At 40.6% G+C, this 22,791-nt stretch overlaps 1 protein-coding gene and 28 non-coding genes across 29 annotated transcripts in view; all 29 read left to right on the forward strand.

Moving 5' to 3' along the window:
- GUCY2D (guanylate cyclase 2D, retinal) overlaps positions 1-22,791 on the forward strand; it is a 604,889-nt gene that overhangs the window by 218,304 nt on the left and 363,794 nt on the right. The gene's annotated exons all lie outside the window — the stretch shown is intronic.
- On the forward strand, positions 7-78 carry TRNAR-CCG (transfer RNA arginine (anticodon CCG)). Its single transcript has one exon. It is a non-coding gene; the product is annotated as a tRNA-Arg (tRNA).
- TRNAW-CCA (transfer RNA tryptophan (anticodon CCA)) lies at positions 751-822 on the forward strand. Its single transcript has one exon. It is a non-coding gene; the product is annotated as a tRNA-Trp (tRNA).
- On the forward strand, positions 1,496-1,567 carry TRNAW-CCA (transfer RNA tryptophan (anticodon CCA)). Its single transcript has one exon. It is a non-coding gene; the product is annotated as a tRNA-Trp (tRNA).
- On the forward strand, positions 2,241-2,312 carry TRNAW-CCA (transfer RNA tryptophan (anticodon CCA)). Its single transcript has one exon. It is a non-coding gene; the product is annotated as a tRNA-Trp (tRNA).
- Positions 2,986-3,057, forward strand: TRNAW-CCA (transfer RNA tryptophan (anticodon CCA)). The gene has a single exon. It is a non-coding gene; the product is annotated as a tRNA-Trp (tRNA).
- TRNAR-CCG (transfer RNA arginine (anticodon CCG)) lies at positions 3,731-3,802 on the forward strand. The gene has a single exon. It is a non-coding gene; the product is annotated as a tRNA-Arg (tRNA).
- TRNAW-CCA (transfer RNA tryptophan (anticodon CCA)) lies at positions 4,477-4,548 on the forward strand. Its single transcript has one exon. It is a non-coding gene; the product is annotated as a tRNA-Trp (tRNA).
- TRNAW-CCA (transfer RNA tryptophan (anticodon CCA)) lies at positions 5,222-5,293 on the forward strand. Its single transcript has one exon. It is a non-coding gene; the product is annotated as a tRNA-Trp (tRNA).
- On the forward strand, positions 5,967-6,038 carry TRNAW-CCA (transfer RNA tryptophan (anticodon CCA)). Its single transcript has one exon. It is a non-coding gene; the product is annotated as a tRNA-Trp (tRNA).
- TRNAW-CCA (transfer RNA tryptophan (anticodon CCA)) lies at positions 6,712-6,783 on the forward strand. Its single transcript has one exon. It is a non-coding gene; the product is annotated as a tRNA-Trp (tRNA).
- Positions 7,457-7,528, forward strand: TRNAW-CCA (transfer RNA tryptophan (anticodon CCA)). The gene has a single exon. It is a non-coding gene; the product is annotated as a tRNA-Trp (tRNA).
- TRNAW-CCA (transfer RNA tryptophan (anticodon CCA)) lies at positions 8,201-8,272 on the forward strand. Its single transcript has one exon. It is a non-coding gene; the product is annotated as a tRNA-Trp (tRNA).
- TRNAR-CCG (transfer RNA arginine (anticodon CCG)) lies at positions 9,689-9,760 on the forward strand. Its single transcript has one exon. It is a non-coding gene; the product is annotated as a tRNA-Arg (tRNA).
- TRNAW-CCA (transfer RNA tryptophan (anticodon CCA)) lies at positions 10,433-10,504 on the forward strand. The gene has a single exon. It is a non-coding gene; the product is annotated as a tRNA-Trp (tRNA).
- On the forward strand, positions 11,921-11,992 carry TRNAR-CCG (transfer RNA arginine (anticodon CCG)). The gene has a single exon. It is a non-coding gene; the product is annotated as a tRNA-Arg (tRNA).
- TRNAW-CCA (transfer RNA tryptophan (anticodon CCA)) lies at positions 12,665-12,736 on the forward strand. Its single transcript has one exon. It is a non-coding gene; the product is annotated as a tRNA-Trp (tRNA).
- TRNAW-CCA (transfer RNA tryptophan (anticodon CCA)) lies at positions 13,410-13,481 on the forward strand. The gene has a single exon. It is a non-coding gene; the product is annotated as a tRNA-Trp (tRNA).
- On the forward strand, positions 14,156-14,227 carry TRNAW-CCA (transfer RNA tryptophan (anticodon CCA)). Its single transcript has one exon. It is a non-coding gene; the product is annotated as a tRNA-Trp (tRNA).
- On the forward strand, positions 14,900-14,971 carry TRNAR-CCG (transfer RNA arginine (anticodon CCG)). The gene has a single exon. It is a non-coding gene; the product is annotated as a tRNA-Arg (tRNA).
- TRNAW-CCA (transfer RNA tryptophan (anticodon CCA)) lies at positions 15,644-15,715 on the forward strand. The gene has a single exon. It is a non-coding gene; the product is annotated as a tRNA-Trp (tRNA).
- On the forward strand, positions 16,389-16,460 carry TRNAW-CCA (transfer RNA tryptophan (anticodon CCA)). The gene has a single exon. It is a non-coding gene; the product is annotated as a tRNA-Trp (tRNA).
- Positions 17,135-17,206, forward strand: TRNAR-CCG (transfer RNA arginine (anticodon CCG)). Its single transcript has one exon. It is a non-coding gene; the product is annotated as a tRNA-Arg (tRNA).
- On the forward strand, positions 17,879-17,950 carry TRNAR-CCG (transfer RNA arginine (anticodon CCG)). Its single transcript has one exon. It is a non-coding gene; the product is annotated as a tRNA-Arg (tRNA).
- TRNAW-CCA (transfer RNA tryptophan (anticodon CCA)) lies at positions 18,623-18,694 on the forward strand. The gene has a single exon. It is a non-coding gene; the product is annotated as a tRNA-Trp (tRNA).
- On the forward strand, positions 19,367-19,438 carry TRNAW-CCA (transfer RNA tryptophan (anticodon CCA)). Its single transcript has one exon. It is a non-coding gene; the product is annotated as a tRNA-Trp (tRNA).
- On the forward strand, positions 20,021-20,092 carry TRNAR-CCG (transfer RNA arginine (anticodon CCG)). The gene has a single exon. It is a non-coding gene; the product is annotated as a tRNA-Arg (tRNA).
- On the forward strand, positions 20,765-20,836 carry TRNAW-CCA (transfer RNA tryptophan (anticodon CCA)). Its single transcript has one exon. It is a non-coding gene; the product is annotated as a tRNA-Trp (tRNA).
- On the forward strand, positions 21,509-21,580 carry TRNAW-CCA (transfer RNA tryptophan (anticodon CCA)). Its single transcript has one exon. It is a non-coding gene; the product is annotated as a tRNA-Trp (tRNA).

Genomic DNA, 22,791 nt, shown 5'->3' on the forward strand with positions numbered 1-22,791 from the left:
TGCAGGGACCTTGTGGCGCAACGGTAGCGCGTCTGACTCCGGATCTGAAGGTTGCGTGTTCAAATCACGTCAGGGTCAGTGAGCTTTTTCACACAAGCCCATGTCTTCACATGGACTCCTTGAAATGCTGTAACCGATTGGAAAATTCTGACAGGGCAAAACATTGAAAGTACACGTAGCTCACTATCCTCATAGGAGCTGAGAAAGTACACTGTCCACTCTCCCACAGCAATTAAAAATATCCCTTAGCTTGCTACGCAATTGGGCAAAGTTCTACAACCCTTCTTTTGGGGCTGCTGGTGCAGTTGTATAGAAGTGACTATAAACGCTATATTTTCATTTGAACATGACACTTTTCATGTAGCATGATGTGTTTAAGAAGGTGTTTAGTGTGGCTGCCTGTTAAAATGCTGTTAACCTTTTTCATTTGAATAGAAAGCAAAGAAAAATAAGCAGTGGGCACAGTAGTGAGTGTCTGAGGATAGAAGCATTGTGTGGCATTTCTGGTATTCTCTTTTTTGCTTAAAATTGTGTAGAGAAGAGAACGCTGGTACCCTCTGTGAGTATAGCATTATTAGCAGTAAACCATTGTTGTCATTGTAAACAAAAGAAAGTCTCTTAGGCCGTCGATCAAACAGTTCCAAAAACTGCCAGTATAACATTACTAGCAGTAAACCCATATTGTCATTGTAAAGAAAAGAAAATCTCTTAGGCCGTCGATGTAACTTTTCCAATACAAAAGAATGCAGGGACCTTGTGGCGCAACGGTAGCGCGTCTGACTCCAGATCAGAAGGTTGCGTGTTCAAATCACGGCGGGGTCAGTGAGCTTTTTCACACAAGCCCATGTCTTCACATGGACTCCTTGAAATGCTGTAACCGATTGGTAATATTCTGAAAGGGCAAAACATTGAAAGTACACTTAGCTCACTATCCTCATAGGAGCTGAGAAAGAACACTGTCCACTCTCTCACAGCAATAAAAAATATCCCTTAGCTTGCTACGCAATTGGGCAAAGTTCTACAACCCTTCTTTTGGGGCTGCTGGTGCAATTGTATAGAAGTGACTATAAACGCTATATTTTCATTTGAACATGACACTTTTCATGTAGCATGATGTGTTTAAGAAAGTGTTTAGTGTGGCTGCCTTTTAAAACACTGTTAACCTTTTTCATTTGAAGAGAAAGCAAAGAAAAATAAGCAGTGGGCACAGTAGTGAGTGACTGAGGATAGAAGCATTGTGTGGCATTTCTGGTATTCTCTTTTTTGCTTAAAATTGTGTAGAGAAGAGAACGCTGGGACCCTCTGTGAGTATAGCATTATTAGCAGTAAACCATTGTTGCCATTGTAAACAAAAGAAAGTCTCTTAGGGCGTCGATCAAACAGTTCCAAAAACTGCCAGTATAACATTACTAGCAGTAAACCCATATTGTCATTGTAAAGAAAAGAAAATCTCTTAGGCCGTCAATGTAACTTTTTCAATACAAAAAAATGCATGGACCTCGTGGCGCAACGGTAGCGCGTCTGACTCCAGATCAGAAGGGTGCGTGTTCAAATCACGTCGGGGTCAGTGAGCTTTTTCACACAAGCCGATGTCTTCACATGGACTCCTTGAAATGCTGTAACCGATTGGTAATATTCTGAAAGGGCAAAACATTGAAAGTACACTTAGCTCACTATCCTCATAGGAGCTGAGAAAGTACACTGTCCACTCTCTCACAGCAATAAAAAATATCCCTTAGCTTGCTACGCAATTGGGCAAAGTTCTACAACCCTTCTTTTGGGGCTGCTGGTGCAGTTGTATAGAAGTGACTATAAACGCTATATTTTCATTTGAACATGACACTTTTCATGTAGCATGATGTGTTTAAGAACGTGTTTAGTGTGGCTGCCTTTTAAAATGCTGTTAACCTTTTTCATTTGAAGAGAAAGCAAAGAAAAATAAGCAGTGGGCACAGTAGTGAGTGACTGAGGATAGAAGCATTGTGTGGCATTCCTGGTATTCTCTTTTTTGCTTAAAATTGTGTAGAGAAGAGAACGCTGGGACCCTCTGTGAGTATAGCATTATTAGCAGTAAACCATTGTTGTCATTGTAAACAAAAGAAAGTCTCTTAGGGCGTCGATCAAACAGTTCCAAAAACTGCCAGTATAACATTACTAGCAGTAAACCCATATTGTCATTGTAAAGAAAAGAAAATCTCTTAGGCCGTCAATGTAACTTTTCCAATACAAAAAAATGCATGGACCTCGTGGCGCAACGGTAGCGCGTCTGACTCCAGATCAGAAGGGTGCGTGTTCAAATCACGTCGGGGTCAGTGAGCTTTTTCACACAAGCCGATGTCTTCACATGGACTCCTTGAAATGCTGTAACCGATTGGTAATATTCTGAAAGGGCAAAACATTGAAAGTACACTTAGCTCACTATCCTCATAGGAGCTGAGAAAAGACACTGTCCGCTCTCTCACAGCAATAAAAAATATCCCTTAGCTTGCTACGCAATTGGGCAAAGTTCTACAACCCTTCTTTTGAGGCTGCTGGTGCAGTTGTATAGAAGTGACTATAAACGCTATATTTTCTTTTGAACATGACACTTTTCATGTAGCATGATGTGTTTAAGAATGTGTTTAGTGTGGCTGCCTTTTAAAATGCTGTTAACCTTTTTCATTTGAAGAGAAAGCAAAGAAAAATAAGCAGTGGGCACAGTAGTGAGTGACTGAGGATAGAAGCATTGTGTGGCATTTCTGGTATTCTCTTTTTTGCTTAAAATTGTGTAGAGAAGAGAACGCTGGTACCCTCTGTGAGTATAGCATTATTAGCAGTAAACCATTGTTGTCATTGTAAACAAAAAAAAGTCTCTTAGGTCGTCGATCAAACAGTTCCAAAAACTGTCAGTATAACATTACTAGCAGTAAACTCATTTTGTCATTGTAAAGAAAAGAAAGTCTCTTAGGCCGTTGATGTAACTGTTCCAATATGAAAGAATGCAGGGACCTCGTGGCGCAACGGTAGCGCGTCTGACTCCAGATCAGAAGGTTGCGTGTTCAAATCATGTTGGGGTCAGTGAGCTTTTTCACACAAGCCCATGTCTTCACATGGACTCCTTGAAATGCTGTAACCGATTGGTAATATTCTGAAAGGGCAAAACATTGAAAGTACACTTAGCTCACTATCCTCATAGGAGCTGAGAAAAGACACTGTCCGCTCTCTCACAGCAATAAAAAATATCCCTTAGCTTGCTACGCAATTGGGCAAAGTTCTACAACCCTTCTTTTGGGGCTGCTGGTGCAGTTGTATAGAAGTGACTATAAACGCTATATTTTCATTTGAACATGACACTTTTCATGTAGCATGATGTGTTTAAGAAAGTGTTTAGTGTGGCTGCCTTTTAAAATGCTGTTAACCTATTTCATTTGAAGAGAAAGCAAAGAAAAATAAGCAGTGGGCACAGTAGTGAGTGTCTGAGGATAGAAGCATTGTGTGGCATTTCTGGTATTCTCTTTTTTGCTTAAAATTGTGTAGAGAAGAGAACGCTGGTACCCTCTGTGAGTATAGCTTTATTAGCAGTAAACCATTGTTGTCATTGTAAACAAAAGAAAGTCTCTTAGGTCGTCGATCAAACAGTTCCAAAAACTGTCAGTATAACATTACTAGCAGTAAACCCATATTGTCATTGTAAAGAAAAGAAAATCTCTTAGGCCGTCGATGTAACTTTTCCAATGCAAAAGAATGCAGGGACCTCGTGGCGCAACGGTAGCGCGTCTGACTCCGGATCAGAAGGTTGCGTATTCAAATCACGTCAGGGTCAGTGAGCTTTTTCACTACAAGCCCATGTCTTCACATGGACTCCTTGAAATGCTGTAACTGATTGGTAATATTCTGAAAGGGCAAAACATTGGAAGTACACTTAGCTCACTATCCTCATAGGAGCTGAGAAAGTACACTGTCCACTCTCTCACAGCGATAAAAAATATCCCTTAGCTTGCTACGCAATTGGGCAAAGTTCTACAACCCTTCTTTTGGGGCTGCTGGTGCAGTTGTATAGAAGTGACTATAAACGCTATATTTTCATTTGAACATGACACTTTTCATGTAGCATGATGTGTTTAAGAAAGTGTTTAGTGTGGCTGCCTTTTAAAATGCTGTTAACCTTTTTCATTTGAAGAGAAAGCAAAGAAAAATAAGCAGTGGGCACAGTAGTGAGTGTCTGAGGATAGAAGCATTGTGTGGCATTTCTGGTATTCTCTTTTTTGCTTAAAATTGTGTAGAGAAGAGAACGCTGGTACCCTCTGTGAGTATAGCATTATTAGCAGTAAACCATTGTTGTCATTGTAAACAAAAGAAAGTCTCTTAGGCCGTCGATCAAACAGTTCCAAAAACTGTGAGTATAACATTACTAGCAGTAAACCCATATTGTCATTGTAAAGAAAAGAAAGTCTCTTAGGCCGTCGATGTAACTTTTCCAATACTAAAGAAAGCAGGGACCTCGTGGCGCAACGGTAGCGCGTCTGACTCCAGATCAGAAGGTTGCGTGTTCAAATCACGTCGGGGTCGGTGATATTTTTCACACAAGCCCATGTCTTCACATGGACTCCTTGAAATGCTGTAACCGATTGGTAATATTCTGAAAGGGCAAAACATTGAAAGTACACTTAGCTCACTATCCTCATAGGAGCTGAGAAAGTACACTGTCCACTCTCTCACAGCAATAAAAAATATCCCTTAGCTTGCTACGCAATTGGGCAAAGTTCTACAACCCTTCTTTTGGGGCTGCTGGTGCAGTTGTATAGAAGTGACTATAAACGCTATATTTTCATTTGAACATGACACTTTTCATGTAGCATGATGTGTTTAAGAATGTGTTTAGTGTGGCTGCCTTTTAAAATGCTGTTAACCTTTTTCATTTGAAGAGAAAGCAAAGAAAAATAAGCAGTGGGCACAGTAGTGAGTGACTGAGGATAGAAGCATTGTGTGGCATTTCTGGTATTCTCTTTTTTGCTTAAAATTGTGTAGAGAAGAGAACGCTGGGACCCTCTGTGAGTATAGCATTATTAGCAGTAAACCATTGTTGTCATTGTAAACAAAAGAAAGTCTCTTAGGGCGTCGATCAAACAGTTCCAAAAACTGCCAGTATAACATTACTAGCAGTAAACCCATATTGTCATTGTAAAGAAAAGAAAATCTCTTAGGCCGTCAATGTAACTTTTCCAATACAAAAAAATGCATGGACCTCGTGGCGCAACGGTAGCGCGTCTGACTCCAGATCAGAAGGGTGCGTGTTCAAATCACGTCGGGGTCAGTGAGCTTTTTCACACAAGCCGATGTCTTCACATGGACTCCTTGAAATGCTGTAATCGATTGGTAATATTCTGAAAGGGCAAAACTTTGAAAGTACACTTAGCTCACTATCCTCATAGGAGCTGAGAAAGTACACTGTCCACTCTCTCACAGCAATAAAAAATATCCCTTAGCTTGCTACGCAATTGGGCAAAGTTCTACAACCCTTCTTTTGGGGCTGCTGGTGCAGTTGTATAGAAGTGACTATAAACGCTATATTTTCATTTGAACATGACACTTTTCATGTAGCATGATGTGTTTAAGAATGTGTTTAGTGTGGCTGCCTTTTAAAATGCTGTTAACCTTTTTCATTTGAAGAGAAAGCAAAGAAAAATAAGCAGTGGGCACAGTAGTGAGTGACTGAGGATAGAAGCATTGTGTGGCATTTCTGGTATTCTCTTTTTTGCTTAAAATTGTGTAGAGAAGAGAACGCTGGGACCCTCTGTGAGTATAGCATTATTAGCAGTAAACCATTGTTGTCATTGTAAACAAAAGAAAGTCTCTTAGGGCGTCGATCAAACAGTTCCAAAAACTGCCAGTATAACATTACTAGCAGTAAACCCATATTGTCATTGTAAAGAAAAGAAAATCTCTTAGGCCGTCAATGTAACTTTTCCAATACAAAAAAATGCATGGACCTCGTGGCGCAACGGTAGCGCGTCTGACTCCAGATCAGAAGGGTGCGTGTTCAAATCACGTCGGGGTCAGTGAGCTTTTTCACACAAGCCCATGTCTTCACATGGACTCCTTGAAATGCTGTAACCGATTGGTAATATTCTGAAAGGGCAAAACATTGAAAGTACACTTAGCGCACTATCCTCATAGGAGCTGAGAAAGTACCCTGTCCACTCTCTCACAGCAATAAAAAATATCCCTTAGCTTGCTACGCAATTGGGCAAAGTTCTACAACCCTTCTTTTGGGGCTGCTGGTGCAGTTGTATAGAAGTGACTATAAACGCTATATTTTCATTTGAACATGACACTTTTCATGTAGCATGATGTGTTTAAGAAAGTGTTTAGTGTGGCTGCCTTTTAAAATGCTGTTAACCTATTTCATTTGAAGAGAAAGCAAAGAAAAATAAGCAGTGGGCACAGTAGTGAGTGTCTGAGGATAGAAGCATTGTGTGGCATTTCTGGTATTCTCTTTTTTGCTTAAAATTGTGTAGAGAAGAGAACGCTGGTACCCTCTGTGAGTATAGCTTTATTAGCAGTAAACCATTGTTGTCATTGTAAACAAAAGAAAGTCTCTTAGGTCGTCGATCAAACAGTTCCAAAAACTGTCAGTATAACATTACTAGCAGTAAACCCATTTTGTCATTGTAAAGAAAAGAAAGTCTCTTAGGCCGTCGATGTAACTGTTCCAATATGAAAGAATGCAGGGACCTCGTGGCGCAACGGTAGCGCGTCTGACTCCAGATCAGAAGGTTGCGTGTTCAAATCACGTCGGGGTCAGTGAGCTTTTTCACACAAGCCCATGTCTTCACATGGACTCCTTGAAATGCTGTAACCGATTGGTAATATTCTGAAAGGGCAAAACATTGAAAGTACACTTAGCTCACTATCCTCATAGGAGCTGAGAAAGTACACTGTCCACTCTCCCACAGCAATAAAAAATATCCCTTAGCTTGCTACGCAATTGGGCAAAGTTCTACAACCCTTCTTTTGGGGCTGCTGGTGCAGTTGTATAGAAGTGACTATAAACGCTATATTTTCATTTGAACATGACACTTTTCATGTAGCATGATGTGTTTAAGAATGTGTTTAGTGTGGCTGCCTTTTAAAATGCTGTTAACCTTTTTCATTTGAAGAGAAAGCAAAGAAAAATAAGCAGTGGGCACAGTAGTGAGTGACTGAGGATAGAAGCATTGTGTGGCATTTCTGGTATTCTCTTTTTTGCTTAAAATTGTGTAGAGAAGAGAACGCTGGTACCCTCTGTGAGTATAGCATTATTAGCAGTAAACCATTGTTGTCATTGTCAACAAAAGAAAGTCTCTTAGGTCGTCGATCAAACAGTTCCAAAAACTGTCAGTATAACATTACTAGCAGTAAACCCATTTTGTCATTGTAAAGAAAAGAAAGTCTCTTAGGCCGTCGATGTAACTGTTCCAATATGAAAGAATGCAGGGACCTCGTGGCGCAACGGTAGCGCGTCTGACTCCAGATCAGAAGGTTGCGTGTTCAAATCACGTCGGGGTCAGTGAGCTTTTTCACACAAGCCCATGTCTTCACATGGACTCCTTGAAATGCTGTAACCGATTGGAAAATTCTGAAAGGGCAAAACATTGAAAGTACATGTAGCTAACTATCCTCATAGGAGCTGAGAAAATACACTGTCCACTCTCTCACAGCAATAAAAAATATCCCTTAGCTTGCTACGCAATTGGGCAAAGTTCTACAACCCTTGTTTTAGGGCTGCTGGTGCAGTTGTATAGAAGTGACTATAAACGCTATATTTTCATTTGAACATGACACTTTTCTTGTAACATGATGTGTTTAAGAAGGTGTTTAGTGTGGCTGCCTTTTAAAATGCTGTTAACCTTTTTCATTTGAAGAGAAAGTAAAGAAAAATAAGCAGTGGACACAGTAGTGAGTGTCTGAGGATAGAAGCATTGTGTGGCATTTCTGGTATTCTCTTTTTTGCTTAAAATTGTGTAGAGAAGAGAACGCTGGTACCCTCTGTGAGTATAGCATTATTAGCAGTAAACCATTGTTGTCATTGTAAACAAAAGAAAGTCTCTTAGGTCGTCGATCAAACAGTTCCAAAAACTGTCAGTATAACATTACTAGCAGTAAACCCATTTTGTCATTGTAAAGAAAAGAAAGTCTCTTAGGCCGTCGATGTAACTGTTCCAATATGAAAGAATGTAGGGACCTCGTGGCGCAACGGTAGCGCGTCTGACTCCAGATCAGAAGGTTGCGTGTTCAAATCACGTCGGGGTCAGTGAGCTTTTTCACACAAGCCCATGTCTTCACATGGACTCCTTGAAATGCTGTAACCGATTGGAAAATTCTGAAAGGGCAAAACATTGAAAGTACACTTAGCTCACTATCCTCATAGGAGCTGAGAAAGTACACTGTCCACTCTCTCACAGCAATAAAAAATATCCCTTATCTTGCTACGCAATTGGGCAAAGTTCTACAACCCTTCTTTTGGGGCTGCTGGTGCAGTTGTATAGAAGTGACTATAAACGCTATATTTTCATTTGAACATGACACTTTTCATGTAGCATGATGTGTTTAAGAAGGTGTTTAGTGTGGCTGACTTTTAAAATGCTGTTAACCTTTTTCATTTGAAGAGAAAGCAAAGAAAAATAAGCAGTGGACACAGTAGTGAGTGTCTGAGGATAGAAGCATTGTGTGGCATTTCTGGTATTCTCTTTTTTGCTTAAAATTGTGTAGAGAAGAGAACGCTGGTACCCACTGTGAGTATAGCATTATTAGCAGTAAACCATTGTTGTCATTGTAAACAAAAGAAAGTCTCTTAGGTCGTCGATCAAACAGTTCCAAAAACTGTCAGTATAACATTACTAGCAGTAAACCCATTTTGTCATTGTAAAGAAAAGAAAGTCTCTTAGGCCGTCGATGTAACTGTTCCAATACGAAAGAATGCAGGGACCTCGTGGCGCAACGGTAGCGCGTCTGACTCCGGATCTGAAGGTTGCATGTTCAAATCACGTCAGGGTCAGTGAGCTTTTTCACACAAGCCCATGTCTTCACATGGACTCCTTGAAATGCTGTAACCGATTGGAAAATTCTGAAAGGGCAAAACATTGAAAGTACATGTAGCTAACTATCCTCATAGGAGCTGAGAAAATACACTGTCCACTCTCTCACAGCAATAAAAAATATCCCTTAGCTTGCTACGCAATTGGGCAAAGTTCTACAACCCTTGTTTTAGGGCTGCTGGTGCAGTTGTATAGAAGTGACTATAAACGCTATATTTTCATTTGAACATGACACTTTTCTTGTAACATGATGTGTTTAAGAAGGTGTTTAGTGTGGCTGCCTTTTAAAATGCTGTTAACCTTTTTCATTTGAAGAGAAAGTAAAGAAAAATAAGCAGTGGACACAGTAGTGAGTGTCTGAGGATAGAAGCATTGTGTGGCATTTCTGGTATTCTCTTTTTTGCTTAAAATTGTGTAGAGAAGAGAACGCTGGTACCCTCTGTGAGTATAGCATTATTAGCAGTAAACCATTGTTGTCATTGTAAACAAAAGAAAGTCTCTTAGGTCGTCGATCAAACAGTTCCAAAAACTGTCAGTATAACATTACTAGCAGTAAACCCATTTTGTCATTGTAAAGAAAAGAAAGTCTCTTAGGCCGTCGATGTAACTGTTCCAATACGAAAGAATGCAGGGACCTCGTGGCGCAACGGTAGCGCGTCTGACTCCGGATCTGAAGGTTGCGTGTTCAAATCACGTCAGGGTCAGTGAGCTTTTTCACACAAGCCCATGTCTTCACATGGACTCCTTGAAATGCTGTAACCGATTGGAAAATTCTGACAGGGCAAAACATTGAAAGTACACGTAGCTCACTATCCTCATAGGAGCTGAGAAAGTACACTGTCCACTCTCCCACAGCAATTAAAAATATCCCTTAGCTTGCTACGCAATTGGGCAAAGTTCTACAACCCTTCTTTTGGGGCTGCTGGTGCAGTTGTATAGAAGTGACTATAAACGCTATATTTTCATTTGAACATGACACTTTTCATGTAGCATGATGTGTTTAAGAAGGTGTTTAGTGTGGCTGCCTGTTAAAATGCTGTTAACCTTTTTCATTTGAATAGAAAGCAAAGAAAAATAAGCAGTGGGCACAGTAGTGAGTGTCTGAGGATAGAAGCATTGTGTGGCATTTCTGGTATTCTCTTTTTTGCTTAAAATTGTGTAGAGAAGAGAACGCTGGTACCCTCTGTGAGTATAGCATTATTAGCAGTAAACCATTGTTGTCATTGTAAACAAAAGAAAGTCTCTTAGGCCGTCGATCAAACAGTTCCAAAAACTGCCAGTATAACATTACTAGCAGTAAACCCATATTGTCATTGTAAAGAAAAGAAAGTCTCTTAGGCCGTCGATGTAACTTTTCCAATACAGAAGAATGTAGGGACCTCGTGGCGCAACGGTAGCGCGTCTGACTCCAGATCAGAAGGTTGCGTGTTCAAATCACGTCGGGGTCAGTGAGCTTTTTCACACAAACCCATGTCTTCACATGGACTCCTTGAAATGCTGTAACCGATTGGAAAATTCTGAAAGGGCAAAACATTGAAAGTACACTTAGCTCACTATCCTCATAGGAGCTGAGAAAGTACACTGTCCACTCTCTCACAGCAATAAAAAATATCCCTTATCTTGCTACGCAATTGGGCAAAGTTCTACAACCCTTCTTTTGGGGCTGCTGGTGCAGTTGTATAGAAGTGACTATAAACGCTATATTTTCATTTGAACATGACACTTTTCATGTAGCATGATGTGTTTAAGAATGTGTTTAGTGTGGCTGACTTTTAAAATGCTGTTAACCTTTTTCATTTGAAGAGAAAGCAAAGAAAAATAAGCAGTGGACACAGTAGTGAGTGTCTGAGGATAGAAGCATTGTGTGGCATTTCTGGTATTCTCTTTTTTGCTTAAAATTGTGTAGAGAAGAGAACGCTGGTACCCACTGTGAGTATAGCATTATTAGCAGTAAACCATTGTTGTCATTGTAAACAAAAGAAAGTCTCTTAGGTCGTCGATCAAACAGTTCCAAAAACTGTCAGTATAACATTACTAGCAGTAAACCCATTTTGTCATTGTAAAGAAAAGAAAGTCTCTTAGGCCGTCGATGTAACTGTTCCAATACGAAAGAATGCAGGGACCTCGTGGCGCAACGGTAGCGCGACTGACTCCGGTTCTGAAGGTTGCGTGTTCAAATCACGTCAGGGTCAGTGAGCTTTTTCACACAAGCCCATGTCTTCACATGGACTCCTTGAAATGCTGTAACCGATTGGAAAATTCTGAAAGGGCAAAACATTGAAAGTACATGTAGCTAACTATCCTCATAGGAGCTGAGAAAATACACTGTCCACTCTCTCACAGCAATAAAAAATATCCCTTAGCTTGCTACGCAATTGGGCAAAGTTCTACAACCCTTGTGTTAGGGCTGCTGGTGCAGTTGTATAGAAGTGACTATAAACGCTATATTTTCATTTGAACATGACACTTTTCTTGTAACATGATGTGTTTAAGAAGGTGTTTAGTGTGGCTGCCTTTTAAAATGCTGTTAACCTTTTTCATTTGAAGAGAAAGTAAAGAAAAATAAGCAGTGGACACAGTAGTGAGTGTCTGAGGATAGAAGCATTGTGTGGCATTTCTGGTATTCTCTTTTTTGCTTAAAATTGTGTAGAGAAGAGAACGCTGGTACCCTCTGTGAGTATAGCATTATTAGCAGTAAACCATTGTTGTCATTGTAAACAAAAGAAAGTCTCTTAGGTCGTCGATCAAACAGTTCCAAAAACTGTCAGTATAACATTACTAGCAGTAAACCCATTTTGTCATTGTAAAGAAAAGAAAGTCTCTTAGGCCGTCGATGTAACTGTTCCAATATGAAAGAATGCAGGGACCTCGTGGCGCAACGGTAGCGCGTCTGACTCCGGATCTGAAGGTTGCGTGTTCAAATCACGTCAGGGTCAGTGAGCTTTTTCACACAAGCCCATGTCTTCACATGGACTCCTTGAAATGCTGTAACCGATTGGAAAATTCTGACAGGGCAAAACATTGAAAGTACACGTAGCTCACTATCCTCATAGGAGCTGAGAAAGTACACTGTCCACTCTCCCACAGCAATTAAAAATATCCCTTAGCTTGCTACGCAATTGGGCAAAGTTCTACAACCCTTCTTTTGGGGCTGCTGGTGCAGTTGTATAGAAGTGACTATAAACGCTATATTTTCATTTGAACATGACACTTTTCATGTAGCATGATGTGTTTAAGAAGGTGTTTAGTGTGGCTGCCTGTTAAAATGCTGTTCACCTTTTTCATTTGAATAGAAAGCAAAGAAAAATAAGCAGTGGGCACAGTAGTGAGTGTCTGAGGATAGAAGCATTGTGTGGCATTTCTGGTATTCTCTTTTTTGCTTAAAATTGTGTAGAGAAGAGAACGCTGGTACCCTCTGTGAGTATAGCATTATTAGCAGTAAACCATTGTTGTCATTGTAAACAAAAGAAAGTCTCTTAGGACGTCGATCAAACAGTTCCAAAAACTGCCAGTATAACATTACTAGCAGTAAACCCATATTGTCATTGTAAAGAAAAGAAAATCTCTTAGGCCGTCGATGTAACTTTTCCAATACAAAAGAATGCAGGGACCTCGTGGCGCAACGGTAGCGCGTCTGACTCCAGATCAGAAGGTTGCGTGTTCAAATCACGTCGGGGTCAGTGAGCTTTTTCACACAAGCCCATGTCTTCACATGGACTCCTTGAAATGCTGTAACCGATTGGTAATATTCTGAAAGGGCAAAACATTGAAAGTACACTTAGCTCACTATCCTCATAGGAGCTGAGAAAGTACACTGTCCACTCTCCCACAGCAATCAAAAATATCCCTTAGCTTGCTACGCAATTGGGCAAAGTTCTACAACCCTTCTTTTGGGGCTGCTGGTGCAGTTGTATAGAAGTGACTATAAACGCTATATTTTCATTTGAACATGACACTTTTCATGTAGCATGATGTGTTTAAGAATGTGTTTAGTGTGGCTGCCTTTTAAAATGCTGTTAACCTTTTTCATTTGAAGAGAAAGCAAAGAAAAATAAGCAGTGGGCACAGTAGTGAGTGACTGAGGATAGAAGCATTGTGTGGCATTTCTGGTATTCTCTTTTTTGCTTAAAATTGTGTAGAGAAGAGAACGCTGGTACCCTCTGTGAGTATAGCATTATTAGCAGTAAACCATTGTTGTCATTGTAAACAAAAGAAAGTCTCTTAGGTCGTCGATCAAACAGTTCCAAAAACTGTCAGTATAACATTACTAGCAGTAAACCCATTTTGTCATTGTAAAGAAAAGAAAGTCTCTTAGGCCGTCGATGTAACTGTTCCAATATGAAAGAATGCAGGGACCTCGTGGCGCAACGGTAGCGCGTCTGACTCCAGATCAGAAGGTTGCGTGTTCAAATCACGTCGGGGTCAGTGAGCTTTTTCACACAAGCCCATGTCTTCACATGGACTCCTTGAAATGCTGTAACCGATTGGTAATATTCTAAAAAGAGGAAAACTTTGAAAGTACACTTAGCTCACTATCCTCATAGGAGCTGAGAAAGTACACTGTCCACTCTCTCACAGCAATAAAAAATATCCCTTAGCTTGCTACGCAATCGGGCAAAGTTCTACAACCCTTCTTTTGGGGCTGCTGGTGCAGTTGTATAGAAGTGACTATAAACGCTATATTTTCATTTGAACATGACACTTTTCATGTAGCATGATGTATTTAAGAATGTGTTTAGTGTGGCTGACTTTTAAAATGCTGTTAACCTTTTTCATTTGAAGAGAAAGCAAAGAAAAATAAGCAGTGGACACAGTAGTGAGTGTCTGAGGATAGAAGCATTGTGTGGCATTTCTGGTATTCTCTTTTTTGCTTAAAATTGTGTAGAGAAGAGAACGCTGGTACCCACTGTGAGTATAGCATTATTAGCAGTAAACCATTGTTGTCATTGTAAACAAAAGAAAGTCTCTTAGGTCGTCGATCAAACAGTTCCAAAAACTGTCAGTATAACATTACTAGCAGTAAACCCATTTTGTCATTGTAAAGAAAAGAAAGTCTCTTAGGCCGTCGATGTAACTGTTCCAATACGAAAGAATGCATGGACCTCGTGGCGCAACGGTAGCGCGTCTGACTCCAGATCAGAAGGTTGCGTGTTTAAATCACGTCGGGGTCAGTGAGCTTTTTCACACAAGCCCATGTCTTCACATGGACTCCTTGAAATGCTGTAACCGATTGGAAAATTCTGAAACGGCAAAACATTGAAAGTACATGTAGCTAACTATCCTCATAGGAGCTGAGAAAATACACTGTCCACTCTCTCACAGCAATAAAAAATATCCCTTAGCTTGCTACGCAATTGGGCAAAGTTCTACAACCCTTGTTTTAGGGCTGCTGGTGCAGTTGTATAGAAGTGACTATAAACGCTATATTTTCATTTGAACATGACACTTTTCTTGTAACATGATGTGTTTAAGAAGGTGTTTAGTGTGGCTGCCTTTTAAAATGCTGTTAACCTTTTTCATTTGAAGAGAAAGTAAAGAAAAATAAGCAGTGGACACAGTAGTGAGTGTCTGAGGATAGAAGCATTGTGTGGCATTTCTGGTATTCTCTTTTTTGCTTAAAATTGTGTAGAGAAGAGAACGCTGGTACCCTCTGTGAGTATAGCATTATTAGCAGTAAACCATTGTTGTCATTGTAAACAAAAGAAAGTCTCTTAGGTCGTCGATCAAACAGTTCCAAAAACTGTCAGTATAACATTACTAGCAGTAAACCCATTTTGTCATTGTAAAGAAAAGAAAGTCTCTTAGGCCGTCGATGTAACTGTTCCAATACGAAAGAATGCAGGGACCTCGTGGCGCAACGGTAGCGCGTCTGACTCCGGATCTGAAGGTTGCGTGTTCAAATCACGTCAGGGTCAGTGAGCTTTTTCACACAAGCCCATGTCTTCACATGGACTCCTTGAAATGCTGTAACCGATTGGAAAATTCTGACAGGGCAAAACATTGAAAGTACACGTAGCTCACTATCCTCATAGGAGCTGAGAAAGTACACTGTCCACTCTCCCACAGCAATTAAAAATATCCCTTAGCTTGCTACGCAATTGGGCAAAGTTCTACAACCCTTCTTTTGGGGCTGCTGGTGCAGTTGTATAGAAGTGACTATAAACGCTATATTTTCATTTGAACATGACACTTTTCATGTAGCATGATGTGTTTAAGAAGGTGTTTAGTGTGGCTGCCTGTTAAAATGCTGTTAACCTTTTTCATTTAAATAGAAAGCAAAGAAAAATAAGCAGTGGGCACAGTAGTGAGTGTCTGAGGATAGAAGCATTGTGTGGCATTTCTGGTATTCTCTTTTTTGCTTAAAATTGTGTAGAGAAGAGAACGCTGGTACCCTCTGTGAGTATAGCATTATTAGCAGTAAACCATTGTTGTCATTGTAAACAAAATAAAGTCTCTTAGGCCGTCGATCAAACAGTTCCAAAAACTGCCAGTATAACATTACTAGCAGTAAACCCATATTGTCATTGTAAAGAAAAGAAAATCTCTTAGGCCGTCGATGTAACTTTTCCAATACAAAAGAATGCAGGGACCTCGTGGCGCAACGGTAGCGTGTCTGACTCCAGATCAGAAGGTTGTGTGTTCAAATCACGTCGGGGTCAGTGAGCTTTTTCACACAAGCCCATGTCTTCACATGGACTCCTTGAAATGCTGTAACCGATTGGTAATATTCTGAAAGGGCAAAACATTGAAAGTACACTTAGCTCACTATCCTCATAGGAGCTGAGAAAGTACACTGTCCACTCTCCCACAGCAATAAAAAATATCCCTTAGCTTGCTACGCAATTGGGCAAAGTTCTACAACCCTTCTTTTGGGGCTGCTGGTGCAGTTGTATAGAAGTGACTATAAACGCTATATTTTCATTTGAACATGACACTTTTCATGTAGCATGATGTGTTTAAGAATGTGTTTAGTGTGGCTGCCTTTTAAAATGCTGTTAACCTTTTTCATTTGAAGAGAAAGCAAAGAAAAATAAGCAGTGGGCACAGTAGTGAGTGACTGAGGATAGAAGCATTGTGTGGCATTTCTGGTATTCTCTTTTTTGCTTAAAATTGTGTAGAGAAGAGAACGCTGGTACCCTCTGTGAGTATAGCATTATTAGCAGTAAACCATTGTTGTCATTGTAAACAAAAGAAAGTCTCTTAGGTCGTCGATCAAACAGTTCCAAAAACTGTCAGTATAACATTACTAGCAGTAAACCCATTTTGTCATTGTAAAGAAAAGAAAGTCTCTTAGGCCGTCGATGTAACTGTTCCAATATGAAAGAATGCAGGGACCTCGTGGCGCAACGGTAGCGCGTCTGACTCCAGATCAGAAGGTTGCGTGTTCAAATCACGTCGGGGTCAGTGAGCTTTTTCACACAAGCCCATGTCTTCACATGGACTCCTTGAAATGCTGTAACCGATTGGTAATATTCTAAAAAAAGGAAAACTTTGAAAGTACACTTAGCTCACTATCCTCATAGGAGCTGAGAAAGTACACTGTCCACTCTCTCACAGCAATAAAAAATATCCCTTAGCTTGCTACGCAATTGGGCAAAGTTCTACAACCCTTCTTTTGGGGCTGCTGGTGCAGTTGTATAGAAGTGACTATAAACGCTATATTTTCATTTGAACATGACACTTTTCATGTAGCATGATGTGTTTAAGAATGTGTTTAGTGTGGCTGCCTTTTAAAATGCTGTTAACCTTTTTCATTTGAAGAGAAAGCAAAGAAAAATAAGCAGTGGACACAGTAGTGAGTGTCTGAGGATAGAAGCATTGCGTGGCATTTCTGGTATTCTCTTTTTTGCTTAAAATTGTGTAGAGAAGAGAACGCTGGTACCCTCTGTGAGTATAGCATTATTAGCAGTAAACCATTGTTGTCATTGTAAACAAAAGAAAGTCTCTTAGGTCGTCGATCAAACAGTTCCAAAAACTGTCAGTATAACATTACTAGCAGTAAACCCATTTTGTCATTGTAAAGAAAAGAAAGTCTCTTAGGCCGTCGATGTAACTGTTCCAATACGAAAGAATGCAGGGACCTCGTGGCGCAACGGTAGCGCGTCTGACTCCGGATCTGAAGGTTGCGTGTTCAATTCACGTCGGGGTCAGTGAGCTTTTTCACACAAGCCCATGTCTTCACATGGACTCCTTGAAATGCTGTAACCGATTGGAAAATTCTGAAACGGCAAAACATTGAAAGTACACTTAGCTCACTATCCTCATAGGAGCTGAGAAAGTACACTGTCCACTCTCTCACAGCAATAAAAAATATCCCTTAGCTTGCTACGCAATTGGGCAAAGTTCTACAACCCTTGTTTTAGGGCTGCTGGTGCAGTTGTATAGAAGTGACTATAAACGCTATATTTTCATTTGAACATGACACTTTTCTTGTAACATGATGTGTTTAAGAAGGTGTTTAGTGTGGCTGCCTTTTAAAATGCTGTTAACCTTTTTCATTTCAAGAGAAAGTAAAGAAAAATAAGCAGTGGACACAGTAGTGAGTGTCTGAGGATAGAAGCATTGTGTGGCATTTCTGGTATTCTCTTTTTTGCTTAAAATTGTGTAGAGAAGAGAACGCTGGTACCCTCTGTGAGTATAGCATTATTAGCAGTAAACCATTGTTGTCATTGTAAACAAAAGAAAGTCTCTTAGGTCGTCGATCAAACAGTTCCAAAAACTGTCAGTATAACATTACTAGCAGTAAACCCATTTTGTCATTGTAAAGAAAAGAAAGTCTCTTAGGCCGTCGATGTAACTGTTCCAATATGAAAGAATGCAGGGACCTCGTGGCGCAACGGTAGCGCGTCTGACTCCGGATCTGAAGGTTGCGTGTTCAAATCACGTCAGGGTCAGTGAGCTTTTTCACACAAGCCCATGTCTTCACATGGACTCCTTGAAATGCTGTAACCGATTGGAAAATTCTGACAGGGCAAAACATTGAAAGTACACGTAGCTCACTATCCTCATAGGAGCTGAGAAAGTACACTGTCCACTCTCCCACAGCAATTAAAAATATCCCTTAGCTTGCTACGCAATTGGGCAAAGTTCTACAACCCTTCTTTTGGGGCTGCTGGTGCAGTTGTATAGAAGTGACTATAAACGCTATATTTTCATTTGAACATGACACTTTTCATGTAGCATGATGTGTTTAAGAAGGTGTTTAGTGTGGCTGCCTGTTAAAATGCTGTTAACCTTTTTCATTTGAATAGAAAGCAAAGAAAAATAAGCAGTGGGCACAGTAGTGAGTGTCTGAGGATAGAAGCATTGTGTGGCATTTCTGGTATTCTCTTTTTTGCTTAAAATTGTGTAGAGAAGAGAACGCTGGTACCCTCTGTGAGTATAGCATTATTAGCAGTAAACCATTGTTGTCATTGTAAACAAAAGAAAGTCTCTTAGGCCGTCGATCAAACAGTTCCAAAAACTGTGAGTATAACATTACTAGCAGTAAACCCATATTGTCATTGTAAAGAAAAGAAAGTCTCTTAGGCCGTCGATGTAACTTTTCCAATACAAAAGAATGTAGGGACCTCGTGGCGCAACGGTAGCGCGTCTGACTCCAGATCAGAAGGTTGCGTGTTCAAATCACGTCGGGGTCAGTGAGCTTTTTCACACAAGCCCATGTCTTCACATGGACTCCTTGAAATGCTGTAACCGATTGGAAAATTCTGAAAGGGCAAAACATTGAAAGTACACTTAGCTCACTATCCTCATAGGAGCTGAGAAAGTACACTGTCCACTCTCTCACAGCAATAAAAAATATCCCTTATCTTGCTACGCAATTGGGCAAAGTTCTACAACCCTTCTTTTGGGGCTGCTGGTGCAGTTGTATAGAAGTGACTATAAACGCTATATTTTCATTTGAACATGACACTTTTCATGTAGCATGATGTGTTTAAGAATGTGTTTAGTGTGGCTGCCTTTTAAAATGCTGTTAACCTTTTTCATTTGAAGAGAAAGCAAAGAAAAATAAGCAGTGGACACAGTAGTGAGTGTCTGAGGATAGAAGCATTGTGTGGCATTTCTGGTATTCTCTTTTTTGCTTAAAATTGTGTAGAGAAGAGAACGCTGGTACCCACTGTGAGTATAGCATTATTAGCAGTAAACCATTGTTGTCATTGTAAACAAAAGAAAGTCTCTTAGGTCGTCGATCAAACAGTTCCAAAAACTGTCAGTATAACATTACTAGCAGTAAACCCATTTTGTCATTGTAAAGAAAAGAAAGTCTCTTAGGCCGTCGATGTAACTGTTCCAATACGAAAGAATGCAGGGACCTCGTGGCGCAACGGTAGCGCGTCTGACTCCAGATCAGAAGGTTGCGTGTTCAAATCACGTCGGGGTCAGTGAGCTTTTTCACACAAGCCCATGTCTTCACATGGACTCCTTGAAATGCTGTAACCGATTGGAAAATTCTGAAAGGGCAAAACATTGAAAGTACACGTAGCTAACTATCCTCATAGGAGCTGAGAAAATACACTGTCCACTCTCTCACAGCAATAAAAAATATCCCTTAGCTTGCTACGCAATTGGGCAAAGTTCTACAACCCTTGTTTTAGGGCTGCTGGTGCAGTTGTATAGAAGTGACTATAAACGCTATATTTTCATTTGAACATGACACTTTTCTTGTAACATGATGTGTTTAAGAAGGTGTTTAGTGTGGCTGCCTTTTAAAATGCTGTTAACCTTTTTCATTTGAAGAGAAAGTAAAGAAAAATAAGCAGTGGGCACAGTAGTGAGTGTCTGAGGATAGAAGCATTGTGTGGCATTTCTGGTATTCTCTTTTTTGCTTAAAATTGTGTAGAGAAGAGAACGCTGGTACCCTCTGTGAGTATAGCATTATTAGCAGTAAACCCATTTTGTCATTGTAAAGAAAAGAAAGTCTCTTAGGCCGTCGATGTAACTGTTCCAATACGAAAGAATGCAGGGACCTCGTGGCGCAACGGTAGCGCTTCTGACTCCGGATCTGAAGATTGCGTGTTCAAATCACGTCAGGGTCAGTGAGCTTTTTCACACAAGCCCATGTCTTAACATGGACTCCTTGAAATGCTGTAACCGATTGGAAAATTCTGACAGGGCAAAACATTGAAAGTACACGTAGCTCACTATCCTCATAGGAGCTGAGAAAGTACACTGTCCACTCTCCCACAGCAATTAAAAATATCCCTTAGCTTGCTACGCAATTGGGCAAAGTTCTACAACCCTTCCTTTGGGGCTGCTGGTGCAGTTGTATAGAAGTGACTATAAACGCTATATTTTCATTTGAACATGACACTTTTCATGTAGCATGATGTGTTTGAGAAGGTGTTTAGTGTGGCTGCCTGTTAAAATGCTGTTAACCTTTTTCATTTGAATAGAAAGCAAAGAAAAATAAGCAGTGGGCACAGTAGTGAGTGTCTGAGGATAGAAGCATTGTGTGGCATTTCTGGTATTCTCTTTTTTGCTTAAAATTGTGTAGAGAAGAGAACGCTGGTACCCTCTGTGAGTATAGCATTATTAGCAGTAAACCATTGTTGTCATTGTAAACAAAAGAAAGTCTCTTAGGCCGTCGATCAAACAGTTCCAAAAACTGTGAGTATAACATTACTAGCAGTAAACCCATATTGTCATTGTAAAGAAAAGAAAGTCTCTTAGGCCGTCGATGTAACTTTTCCAATACAAAACAATGTAGGGACCTCGTGGCGCAACGGTAGCGCGTTTGACTCCAGATCAGAAGGTTGCGTGTTCAAATCACGTCGGGGTCAGTGAGCTTTTTCACACAAGCCCATGTCTTCACATGGACTCCTTGAAATGCTGTAACCGATTGGAAAATTCTGAAAGGGCAAAACATTGAAAGTACACTTAGCTCACTATCCTCATAGGAGCTGAGAAAGTACACTGTCCACTCTCTCACAGCAATAAAAAATATCCCTTATCTTGCTACGCAATTGGGCAAAGTTCTACAACCCTTCTTTTGGGGCTGCTGGTGCAGTTGTATAGAAGTGACTATAAACGCTATATTTTCATTTGAACATGACACTTTTCTTGTAGCATGATGTGTTTAAGAAAGTGTTTAGTGTGGCTGCCTTTTAAAATGCTGTTAACCTTTTTCATTTGAAGAGAAAGCAAAGAAAAATAAGCAGTGGACACAGTAGTGAGTGTCTGAGGATAGAAGCATTGTGTGGCATTTCTGGTATTCTCTTTTTTGCTTAAAATTGTGTAGAGAAGAGAACGCTGGTACCCTCTGTGAGTATAGCATTATTAGCAGTAAACCATTGTTGTCATTGTAAACAAAAGAAAGTCTCTTAGGTCGTCGATCAAACAGTTCCAAAAACTGTCAGTATAACATTACTAGCAGTAAACCCATTTTGTCATTGTAAAGAAAAGAAAGTCTCTTAGGCCGTCGATGTAACTGTTCCAATACGAAAAAATGCAGGGACCTCGTGGCGCAACGGTAGCGCGTCTGACTCCAGATCAGAAGGTTGCGTGTTCAAATCACGTCGGGGTCAGTGAGCTTTTTCACACAAGCCCATGTCTTCACATAGACTCCTTAAAATGCTGTAACCGATTGGAAAATTCTGAAAGGGCAAAACATTGAAAGTACACTTAGCTCACTATCCTCATAGGAGCTGAGAAAGTACACTGTCCACTCTCTCACTGCAATAAAAAATATCCCTTAGCTTGCTACGCAATTCGGCAAAGTTCTACAACCCTTCTTTTGGGGCTGCTGATGCAGTTGTAGAGAAGTGACTATAAACGCTATATTTTCATTTGAACATGACACTTTTCTTGTAACATGATGTGTTTAAGAAGGTGTTTAGTGTGGCTGCCTTTAGTGTTGGGCGAACATCTAGATGTTCGGGTTCGGGCCGAACAGGCCGAACATGGCCGCGATGTTCGGGTGTTCGACCCGAACTCCGAACATAATGGAAGTCAATGGGGACCCGAACTTTTGTGGTTTGTAAAGCCTCCTTACATGCTACATACCCCAAATTTACAGGGTATGTGCACCTTGGGAGTAAGTACAAGAGGAAAAAAAAATTAGCAAAAAGAGCTTATAGTTTTTGAGAAAATCGATTTTAAAGTTTCAAAGGGAAAACTGTCTTTTAAATGCGGGAAATGTCTGTTTTCTTTGCACAGGTAACATGTTTTTTGTCGGCATGCAGTCATAAATGTAATACATATAAGAGGTTCCAGGAAAAGGGACCGGTAACGCTAACCCAGCAGCAGCACACGTGATGGAACAGGAGGAGGGTGGCGCAGGAGGAGAAGAAGGCCACGCTTTGTGAGACACAACAACCCCGGCCTTGCATGAGGGCAAGAAGCGTGCGGATAGCATGCTTTGTACCGCCATGCAGTCATAAATGTAATAAAGATAAGTGGTTCAATAAACAGGGACCACGCGGCAACGCTAACCCAGCAGCAGCAGACGTGATGGAACAGGAGCAGGCGCAGGAGGAGAAGGCCACGCTTTGTGAGACACAACAACCCAGGCCTTGCATGAGGGCAAGAAGCGTGCGGATAGCATGCTTTGTACCGCCATGCAGTCATAAATGTAATAAAGATAAGTGGTTCAATAAACAGGGACCACGCGGCAACGCTAACCCAGCAGCAGCAGACGTGATGGAACAGGAGCAGGCGCAGGAGGAGAAGGCCACGCTTTGTGAGACACAACAACCCAGGCCTTGCATGTGGACAAAAAGCGTGCGGATATAGCAGC

This window comes from Hyperolius riggenbachi, chromosome 3 (genome assembly GCF_040937935.1).
Source record: "Hyperolius riggenbachi isolate aHypRig1 chromosome 3, aHypRig1.pri, whole genome shotgun sequence".
Classification (NCBI taxonomy): domain Eukaryota; kingdom Metazoa; phylum Chordata; class Amphibia; order Anura; family Hyperoliidae; genus Hyperolius; species Hyperolius riggenbachi.